The following is a 12162-nucleotide window of genomic DNA, read 5'->3' on the forward strand; positions in this document are numbered from 1 at the left end:
ACATTTTTGGAGAGCTTTTAATAGGGCTTTGGGGACTAAATTGAAACTGAGCACGTCACATCATCCGCAAACCGATGGTCAATCAGAAAGGACTATCCAAACCTTAGAAGATATGTTACGTGCTTGTATTTTGGAAGATGGATGAAGTTGGAGCCATCATCTACCTTTGATAGAATTTTCCTACAACAATAGCTACCATGCAAGTATCGGAATGGCACCATATGAAGCTTTGTACGGTAGAAAGTGTAGGACCCCGTTATGTTGGGCTGAGGTTGGAGATAAGAGCATCCTTGGACCAGAGATCATTCAAGAAACGACTTTGAAGATTAAGTCAATTCAAGAGAAGATGAAGATAGCTCAAAGTCGTCAGAAAAGCTATGCGGACCAAAGACGAAGACCCTTGGAGTTTAATGAAGGTGATCATGTATTTCTAAGAGTTACTCCTAAATTGGGTTTGAGAGGTGTTTTTAGAACCAAGAAATTGAGTCCTAGGTATGTGGGACCGTTTTTGATACTCCAGCGTATCGGACCAGTAGCTTATCAGTTGGCTTTACCACCAGCTATGTCAGGATTGCATGATGTATTCCATGTGTCGCAGCTGAAGAAGTATGTTCCAGACCCCTTCCAGCCAGTTGAATTAGACTCTATAGAGTTAAGATCAGATTTGACGTATCAATCAGAACCAGAGAGTATAGTAGACCGTGACGTCAAGTCTCTCAGGAACAAAGAGATTCCCATAGTGAAGGTTGTATGGAAAGGACCGCCTGATGGTGAAGCAACATGGGAACTTGAATCAGAGATGTTGAGTCAGTATCCGCATTTGTTTTCAGGTAAATTTCAAATTTCGAGGACGAAATTTTTTTTAAGGGGGTAGGATGTAATATCCCACTTTTATTATACGATGAATTACCTGTTAATGACAGATTAAGCGCGTTTAATACTAAGGGTATTATGGTAATTGCGCAAGAGGGAGCTATTTAAGGACTTTTAGTCCAAATTTGTTCCAAAATTCTTTTCACTTTCTCGCTCTAGGGTTTGTTGAAATGTTTGCTCTCCCTTCTCTCTAGGGAAATCGGTTCCCTCCTTCTCTCACTCTACTCAATCTTTGATTTTTACCTTCCCTCTCATAATTAAACACAAACATGGTTAGAACTTTGGGTTGTGGTTAGTGAAGTGTTGATGTAAACTTCTCTACTTCTCTTTCTACTCTTGATCCTCCCTTAATCTTCACTTAATCCTTCAAGAAGTTAGAATTGGAGCAAGGTTAGGGTTTGGTACTTGTTGGTGATAAGTTGGAAGCAAGCTTCACCAACATCCCTCTTTCAACTAGGGTTTTGAGCTTAGGGTTTGTTGTCAAGGTTTTCAAGTTGTGACCTTGATTTGAGGTTATTTCAAGGTGAGTTCTTAGTTAGTAATCCAACCATGGGATGTGTTTAACTTGCAAGGAAAACTATATGTATTTTTAGGGTTTATGTGTAGTAAAGTTATCCCTTTTTATGCCATGCATCTTTATACTTGTGAATACTTACTTGTTCAATAGCAGTTTTACAGGTTTTATATGACTTCTAGTACCATGGTATGCCTTGGGGGACTTTGTATTGAGGTTTTTGGGTCCAAAATGTCATTTTTACATGTTCTGGACTGTCATAACTCGCCACGGCGAGCTATTACTCGCCACGGCGAGCTAGAAGTCCGAACAGGGGGTTCTGCTCGCCCTCTACTCGCCTAGGCGAGTAGCTACTCGCCTCCCACACCATTTCACTCGCCATGGAGAGCAGACAGTGGGGGAGACTCCTTGTTTTGCTCGTCATGGCTGGTATGGGCGTTTCGCGGGCGATTTTCTTAGAGCAATCATGAAACGATAACCCCTCTAATCAAGACACCAAGGCATGGTCTTTAAAAATGTTTCTTGAGTATTTAACAAGTATTTGCAATATGTAAGTGACCATGGCATATGAGATTTAAAGCATGAGATGAACGGGTAGCAAGTAATAGCTAAATTTGGAATGGAACTAGAGCCTCGATGTAGATATCGGGAACTAGATCATTGATCGTAATTACATGTATGATAAGTGCGATGAATAATCTTCTACGCTCTTGAACTTATATGTATTACCCTAAGGATCAATCAAGGATCCGAGTTAAAGGAATTTAACTCAAGTGGTTATAGATTAATCCTTCATGTATGCATAAGATTATGACTAATACAAGATGTAGGTGTTCGTGTCTCTCGCTATCCACGTTAGGGGGATACGAGAGGTTCTCGACCTAAGGGGAACGGTTCAAGCCGCAAGGGACACGCACGACACCGAGGGAGTCCGATGTACGTACATCGGTCATGTATGGGAGTGTACTCGGGGTTACTCTACCCGGGACTCTCCGTAAAACGAACCAAGATTATGTTTGATTGTTCAACCCTAACATAATGATATAATGAATGTATTCATGCATGATTATGATATGATGATAGAGTTGAGCAAGTTATAAAAGATTAACAAGGACGATCCTAGATTACCCTATTCGTCCGGTTTAGGTGGTGCCATGATTTGATTCATGTTTAGGCTTCGATACATTTAGTGTATCTTAGCAAAGCGGTTCTAGGAACCCCTTAACTGCCATGGCACGGATGTTGATAGCAAGCCTATAACAAATAGGAAAGACCTAAGACGGGTTTTTAGCATGCACGACCGTCAAGGGTACAAGTCCACACACGTATAATCAACCGCCAGGTTGTAAAATAGACACGTGATAACCATAGGTTTTCACACTGAGACATTATGTCTCACCCAACTCCTTATTTGTTCAGGTTCACAGGTTTCGCAAGGAAAAGGTAAAGAAAAAGTCTTGGATTGATCGTGACGTCATGGAATCGCTTTGTTGTGAATTAAAGACGCATATGCTATATTATAAGATGTGTAAATATGGGTTTTGTAATTACCTTATGTTGACAAACTTTTTGGTGTAATAATATAACATAGCAGTTGTGGAATGATGTTGTAACCAAACTTCCGACTGGATGTCGTTTCATGTATTTGTAAAATTAATGTATCCGGTATCAGTTTAACGCTTATTTGAATATTCTAGACACTTTCAAATTTAGGCGTTACAGCATACATATATGAGAGATAATATTTGTTCAACTAATATGGGAAAACTTTTGGAACAACTCTCTCTTTCATACTTTTATTGTGTTTTTTACTCTCTCTCTCTCTCTCTCTCTCTCTCTCTCTCTCTCTCTCTCTCTCTCTCTCTCTATATATATATATATATATATATATTATTTTTGTCTCAAAATAGAAGGAAGAAAATGGTTGTCGCGAAATTTATCCTAACATGGTTGTACAAATATTATTTTTCCAAAATGACTTCCTAGCCGGATTACATCTATACTTCACTCTAATCCCATAATAAAAAGGCCTGATCTATTACCAAAAAGAAACTTTCTAATTTTGAATGATAAGAGTTTAAACAATTTCTTTTCAAATGGAAATTGACTTTGGAAAATACTGTAAAATTTTAGCTTCAAATAAAATAATATAGACTAACTTACATTTCAAGAAAACCTTTCTAAAATAATTGCAAGTTCAAAATGATACTTTTGGAAGATACAAATTTAAAGAAGTAAGTTAGACTCTGACTGTGATCTGACATTTTGTCTCAATGAGCTTCCCAATGGGATAAAACATGATCTTGCCACTGAACAAGATTTCCAAATAAATGCATAAACTTAAAATAAGAATTTACAGACAATAATTAATTAAACTAGGGATAACATACATAGAGGTGACTTAATTAATTATTAGAATCAATTATGTTTATTGTATATTCATTAGGCATTTATTATGTTTATTGTATATTCATGAGAATTGTGATACATATACAATTGTTTCTGATTCTGATAGAAAAACTAATAATGCCTAATGAATATACAATAATGTCTAATCAATATAATAGTAATGTCTCATGAATATACAATAAACATAATTTATTCTAATAAATGCCTAATGAATATACAATAAACATAATTGATTCTAATATTAATTAGGTTAGCGAGCGTGGGAAACATGATAACCTAAACTATTCTAAAAAATTATGTGGTGAGGCGGAGATAGATTAACTCTACCGTTTACCCCTTCTTACACGTCCCGTCATAGACGGAGAATCCACCTAGCTAGGGTGAATCCCATTATTCCCACACAGATCGCTCCCGAGGGTGGAAAAAAACTTATTTTTTTATTAAAAAAATGATTCTCTGCAGGGACAAGGATATGGCAGAGATACCTGAATCCGTTAGGGGCGAGGATTAGATTCAACTTCTCATCCCAGTTGGGTATGGATAGGGTAACATGTAAGTTTATGGAAGTCGGGTATGGGGACCTATAAAGTAAAACACGTCCCCACCTCGCCCCCATTACCATGCATATGACCTCCCAACTCTTTTTAACGCAAACCCCTACAATCGTGCATGTTTTTTTTTAAATGACAAATATTAGTAAGTATTTGTTAAATTAAAATATTTAATCATTTGTCGAATTTGAACTCAGGTCCTCCAACTTTTTATCTCTTAACTCAAATCAAATGAGGTACCTAATTCCTTATAAGCTTACGAATAATAACATAATATTCAAAAACTATACGAAAAATAATTTTTTTATGTATAATTCAAAATGAAGATACAAATGACACTTACTTAGTAGTTAGTACTAGTATGATAACATTAAAGACACTAAAATCTTTCACTCTGACTTCGCTAGAGCAATTTTCTTACCTCCTTTGTACCCCCATATGACGCATTTTTGTATTTCAACCATAACTTTTCAAATCTACAGTGTAATGGGGGATAAAGTCTAGAAAATATTTTTTATTTCACAACTTTAATCCTATTATTTAGGTTGGGTAAATTATAGAAAATATATGTAGTCTTTTTTTGGTTACAGAAAATATATGTAGTCTACTAATATCATTCGCTTTGCCAGGCACATTTTTCAAATTTCACATTTATTAAAAAATTATGTAGTCTACTAATATTTGTATTCCTAAAATACATTTATATAACTTGTATATATTTGTTACAATGATTTATAGGTTTTTTTTATATTTTGAACAGGATATGTGGATACACTTCCTATATTAGCCAAAAAAGTAGTAAATGTTTCTAATAATTTTAAGGGTTAATTAAGTTTTTAGTCCCTATAAATATTCACAATTTTGTTTTTAGTCCCTACAAAATAAAATCACACTTTTTAGTCCCTGTGACATTTTCCTTAAGCATTTTAGGGACCAAAAATGTTAATGAAAATTTTTTACAGGGACCAAAATGCTGATGGAAAATTTTTATAGGGACTAAAAATGCCGATGAATAATTTTATAGGGACTAAAAAGTGTGATTTTATTTTATAGGGATTAAAAACAAAACTGTAAATATTTATAGGAACTAAAAACTTAATTAACCCTAATTTTAAACGAGACTTGTTATTGAGTGATGTTTAATACAAATTATTTTGCTTTTTCATAAATAAATTAAATGAGATATACTTCAAAACAAATCATTTTACTAAAATTTCCTTATAATTGTTGCATGCAACTAGTAATTGACACATATTAGAAAAATATGAGTAAATTACAGTCGTCTTCCTAAGAGAATCTTGAATTACACAACCCTCCCTTTTTATGTTATAGTATACATTCCTCTCTCTTAAAAAGTAAAATTTATACTCTCATACCCTGTGAGATGTTTGAATTACAACTCATTCCTTTAATAATAAAATATGCACTACACTTTAATCTATTTGAACATAAATAAATATTTTTAAGATATATACTACATGTTAATGAAATTGTGAATAAAAAAAAAACGGAAATTATCCATTCGAATTTTGATTATATTCAAATGGATCTGCAATACTATTTTTCTTCGTAGTGTGTTAGATTGTTTTTTTATTGCTAGATTAATAGAAAAAAATTATTAAGGGAGGAAAATGTAGATTTTAACATAAGAGATGAGAATAATGTAATTCAAGCTTATTTTAGGGAACGAAAATGAAATGTTTTCTAATATGTTATGAATAAGATGAGAGGTGAATGTATATTTTAACATAAAAGGGGAGGAAAGTGTAATTCAGACATCGTCTGAAGAGATGAGTGTAATTTACTCTAAAAATATTTAAGTTATTAGACAACTTTTATCATGTATTTTTTTATTAAAAAAGATAAACATGTACAAGATTCAGCAGGCAATGGACACAACAAACAAAATATAGTTTTATACATTGAGCAATGCTATATCTCTAGAAAAATAACATCAAGAATTCTTCAAGAATAAAGAATAGCCAATCACAATGCACTATTTGCCACAATTCAAGGAGGTGTGGCTGAAAAATAGGAAGTGGACAAATAAATCATCCAATTAAGATTTGCCAACTGTGTCTTGAAAAATTCTTGAACCTATTTTTCTTGAGAAGTAGCATTTTCCTTATATACATTATAGTGTGTGTGAGAACGAAAACATGTGTTTCTTGTGTTGCAAATGATCACATCTTAAGTAAGTAAAATTAACTTCATCTTATAAGTAATGAAAACTACTGTAGATTTCACAAAACAAAGAAAAGGGTCAAGATCGTGTATTACTTTATTTTTATTCCTTTCTTCACTCTTGTGTTTTTTATCGTTGCAGCTTTAAAATGAGTGAAACAACACATATATGACAAAAGCAAAGTGCAAAATGTTGAGTGCAAAGTGCAAAAGCTATATTCTTTCTCACTTTTTGTCTTTAGTTTATGAGTCCTGATAGGTATACCACCATAGGTGGCAATACCACTCCTACACCCACATAAAAAAATGACATGTGGCAAGGGACATTTTAGAAATTTCATCACACAACCACTCTCTTTTCATCTCCAAACAGATCTCTCTCACTTCTCTCTATCTCACCACCACACTCCTTAACCACCACCACTCCCTCTGTTTCCTTCAAATTCCTATTCAACTCCTTCGTATTCATCAGCACAGCCCAAAAAATGGACCCACCAACCCGTTCAAACTCCGGCGGGGTTACCCGGTGCACCACCGTCGATGGTCGGTGATATCTTTGGGAAAAGTTGGGGATCAACTCAACCTACGGGTCCTAGCATTGGTATCGTTAATAAAAACCCTAATTTGTTTGGGGATTTGGTTACCTCTGCATTGGGTCAAGGTTCTTCTTCTTCTTCAAACAATGTTCCTCTTAAAAATGCAACTCCAGCACCTAACAAACCCTCTTTTTCAATGTCAAATATGGCTAATTCTTTGCCTAAAACTTCGAATACGCCGCAAAGTGGTTCTTCTTTGGGATCATCTTCTGGGAGTGGTTTTAATTTGAATGCTAATAGAAGTCCCAATCTTGGAGGTCCTTCCATTCGAAGCGTGTTGGTGTTGCTGCATCTAGTAATAAAGATCCTTTTAGTTCATTGGCTGGTTTTGGATCTAAGCCATCTTCTAGTCTTAATTCAGCTGCTAAACCTTCAAAGATTGATTCACAAGATGATGGTTTTGGAGATTTTCAGAATGCTACAAAACCAAGCACCAATGCATTTCCATCAAGTGGTGGTAGTGTTGGAATTGATGTTGATTTTACTGGATCTTCGGCTTTTTCGAATCCAACACCAGTTCAAGCTTCTGGGGGTGATCCAATGGATATGTTTTTCACATCTTCCACTCCATCATCTGGAGGTGGTGGTGGTGGAGGTGCGGCGGCATCTTCTGAAATTGATGATTGGGGTACTGAGTTTGGAGGAGGAAACCATGATGTTGGTGGGACCACCTCCTCCTGCTGGGATATCAGGTTCTTCTGCTAAAGGCAAAGGGATGGATAATTACAAACAGGGACAATTTGCTGATGCTATTAAATGGCTTTCATGGGCTCTTATTCTTCTAGAGAAAGTTGGGGATGGTGCTGGTACGGTGGAGTTTTGTCGTGCAGAGCTTCTTGTTATAAAGAAGTTGGAGAGTATAAAAAAGCGGTGGCCGATTGTACCAAGGTATACTTTAGTATCTTATTAATGGCTGTTAACAGTTCTTTTGTAGAAATAACTCATAAGTAATGTATATATTTGTAGCATCGACACATGTGATTACATTCAATTAATTTGTTTTTTGAAATTCAAATTCTTAGCTATGTCAACGTGTCAGTGTTGTGTACCGTGTCTGTGATTCGTAGATATATATTATAGAATTTCTAATGGACATGGAACTTATATGGTAATGTTGCGTTGCTCAATCACTACATACCAGCTGTGTTATTAAGGTTGAATTGTTGGATAAATTAAAGGATGGTTTTGCATTTTTTTTTGGAGAGGTGGGGGTTGGGGAATGCTAGCAGAAATATATTATGCAAAGGATCTGCATTTTCTGTATGTTCGAGACTACAAAGAGAGAAGATAGAAAAAAAAACTAATCAAAAGGCTATCATAGGCTATTTTATGCTTTGAATTATCATTTTAAGCGTAATTAAGTGTTTTACGTGTAACCTATCTTTATAACTAAAGATGAAATGTGGTTAAATTGTTTTATATAAGTTTTAAGTTGTTTTGATAGGCTATCATAGATAGCTTATTGAAATAAGCTTAGAATTTTTTATGAAATGACATTAGTTGTTTCTATTAGCTCTCTAAAACACTCACACAGGTGCTTTTGCCATAAGCTAAGTCAAAATAAGTTTTAAATAAACTCTTCCAAACGCGCCCATAATGGCTTAAGGAAGCCGTTTCTAATTAGTGTAGTGCCATGTTTCTAGAGGTCAATGAGTTGGATCCAAATATGGTTTTTGATAGAACACTATGGCGTCATTTGATCCATGTAGCCGACCCCGCTTAGTGGGATAAGGCTTGGTTGTTGTTGTTGTTGTTGTTGCATGTTTCTAGGAACTGGTGCGTTTCAATTTATGGAATGAAACAGCATCATGTGATCGATGATTCTTGAATCTCAAAATTAGTTTCTGACAACTATGCATGCTATCTCTGAAAAATACTTTCCAAACAGCTATAGTATGTGTAACAGACTATCAGATACATATGGTATCCAATTTGGCGAAACAACTATTCTTGAAAAATATAGTATACAATATATCTAGGATTTAAATTCACTATTGTCATAGCTTCATGTATCAGTAAATGCTGTTGGCTGTAGATTTCGTCATTAGATCATTACCTTGTCTTACATTTATCTTGATTGACACCCTGGGCCCTGAGTATAACATGTGTAATCAATTTAGTAATTGAAGCTTGAAAGATTAAGATGAATGGCTAGTCCACGAGTTCCATATTTAGGCTTCCTTTCTCACGAACGCAACCACACTGATTTCTTGATCAGTATTTGTTGCTATGTACATAACTAAATGGCCTTGAAAACAATTATGCTAAAGCAATAATTTGTTTTAGTTCTATAAATGGTATGATTTGTTCATGTTTCTTCAATTTTATGGATAACAACACATATTTTGGACTGGGCAGTTTCCATGTGAAGATAGCAATTTGAAACCCTTTGTATGAGATTGTAGTTCATAGTGTAAACCTTTTTATGTCTATGGATTTGAGTAATCACATTGTCGTAGTATCTACTTTGTTATTTTGATATGTTTGTAAGACTTGCTATTTTGATAATATAACAGTTCGTGATTTTTTATAGTGGAAGTTTGGATTCTTATGGTGTATAACAGTTCGTGATTGAGGTAAAAAAGAAGGCTTGGGAATTCTACAATATAAGTAAGTTTGAGTCTATTCTCTGATGAAGATCTACAATATTGTCGTAGCTTGGGAATTCTACAATATAATACCAAGCAAAAGTTCGGGTATCCACATGATGAAGATCATCAAATGTATCAGATGATGAAGATCACCAAGTGTTATACCCTAATTTTGGACCTAAAAATACTAATCAATCTTTCTCTTCTTGCATTATAAGTCATTTGAATTGTCTCTGATCAATAACATCTTTCTCTGCTTTTTATTTCAATGTTATTTGCAAAATTCCCATGCAGGGGTATTTTAGTCATTTCCTATGTCAAGTGTCTTTCAGTCTTTCAAAATTTTGTTTGAAGTCTTTTCAAATAGTGTGAATAAGTTCTTGTTTCATTCTATGTCAAGATCCATTTCAAAATTTGCATGAGAAGTCATTTTTATGCCAGTCTTGCCCCTAGGGGCATTTTAGTCATTTCAAGTGTCAAGTCACTGTTTAAATCTCAAAATTTGTCTCTGAGTCTTTTAATTTTACCTGTATGAGTCTTAGCTTCAAATCCCTGTTAAAAATCCATTTTTAAATTTGCATTTGAGTCGTTTTTAGTCGTTTTTAGTCCCCAGGGGCGTTTTGGTCATTTCACATAAAATCTCTTGTTCGCTTTGTTGTTTTTAATCGTCTCGCTTTACGTTATTTTTCAATTTACTTTTTCAATTCAATTTTAGTTTAATTTTCATTTTAGTCCTCGTACTTTTGTTATTTACATTTTAATCCCTTTTAAGTTTGTTAGAGTCCAAGTGCCATGTGTCCAAATGCTATTGGTCCTTAAGAGTTTGTTACAAGTCTAGTGCCACATGTCTCTATCCTATTGGTCCAAGGCTTACCACATCATCTATAAATGGGTCAAAGTCAAGTCAAAGTCCACACAATCATTTTTTCACAAATTCCACACAAAAAATCAAAAAACTTTTCTCTCATTTTTCCCTCCTTCTCTTTCACGTGAATCATCACCACTTCACCACCATAACCAACTTTTTCTCCACCACTCCACCACCACAACAAACTCTCACCACCCTAACAACCACTCAACCACCACAATCCACTTCAATTCACCACCAAAACCACCACAATCCTCCATAACCAAACCTTTATCCCCATCATTGAAACTCATAAACAAATTTCCAAAATCACAATTATCATCCCTTTTCTTCCTTCAATCAATCAACGTAACACCATCACCAACCGTTTTCGTGTACAACCAGAATTGGAGCAAGAACGGGAATGAATTAAAGCTGATTCGGTTCAAAGAAGAAAAAAGAAACCGTTCGCGAATTCGACGACGCAGCTAACAAACACAACCGCAAATCATCATCAAGATCAGCAATCGGACCAGAACAGAACGTGAAGAAGTAAAGCAGTTTCAGCCATTTGGAGAGCAATTCGGAGCAGAATCAATCAGTGGAAGGAGAAGAAGCTTGTAGCTGTTCGAACTCGCGGTGAAGAACCGAAGCGGTAGTGTCAAACACGGATTCGCGAAGAAGAGGTAATATCTGTTCGTTTGAATGTCTCCTTTCGTGTCTGTTACGTTTAGATCTAGGACAATATAGACTTGTTTTCGAATTTTTGAGCCTGGATTCGTTTCGAGCACAAAAATGGACGTAGGAATATGTGTTCATTTTCTAAAACGGAGGAAGTTTGAGTTTCCGACGTGGTGGTGCCACCTCCGTCCACCACGTCGGAAAAGAAGGATGGCGGTGCTGTTATGTTGCAGAGAGAGAGCTTTTGTGTTAGGGACGATAGGATTGAGAGGAAAGAGGAAGGAAAATGCACATAGCTTTCTTTCACGTGATTATCATTTTAAGTTGTTGTTGTTCCATTTTATCCCATGCATGCCGTCCACCATATTATCATGCTCCCTCTCTGTCCCGGTCTTGTGATTAATCAAGTGGCTCCTGAAGCTTCTCCGTGGGCTTGGGCCTTTGTTCTTTGCTGATTTCATTTTTTGCTATTTTGGTACTGATAATTGCTAGTTACACCTCCTGCGTATCTTCTTTTCATGATAAAATTCCAAGAAAATTACTATTGGTTTTTGATGCTTTTTTGAGGTTTCTTGATAATTCTTGCATGTTAAATCTTGGTTAAAAATGCGTGGAAAAAATATTTTGGTAATTGTTTTTTTTTTGTTAGAATGTTGCTAAAAATTTGTAAGAATCTTTGAAGATTTGGGGGACTTGTCTTGTAAGTAATTTTGGTATTTGAAGACTATCTTTTGGAAGGCAATTGCATGTAAAAAATTCATTTCGAAAACATGTAGGACATATTCTTGTTTTGCTTGCTTTTTATTAACATTTTTGTGAAGTTTTGATGTGGTTTTGAACTTGTAATTTTGTTACAAAATTGTGGCTTTGAACATGTGATTTCTTGGAGTGAATTTGCCTATTAAATGTGGTGTAT

General features: G+C 35.1%; 1 pseudogene; it reads left to right on the forward strand.

The window, feature by feature from the left end:
* Positions 1 to 211: 211 nt before the first annotated feature.
* LOC146938121 (uncharacterized) lies at positions 212 to 8078 on the forward strand (annotated as a pseudogene).
* The last annotated feature ends 4084 nt before the right edge of the window (positions 8079 to 12162 follow it).

Source organism: Medicago sativa, chromosome 3 (assembly GCF_051527215.1).
Source record: "Medicago sativa cultivar Bolivia chromosome 3, Bolivia_mono, whole genome shotgun sequence".
In the NCBI taxonomy this organism is placed as follows: Eukaryota; Viridiplantae; Streptophyta; class Magnoliopsida; order Fabales; family Fabaceae; genus Medicago; species Medicago sativa.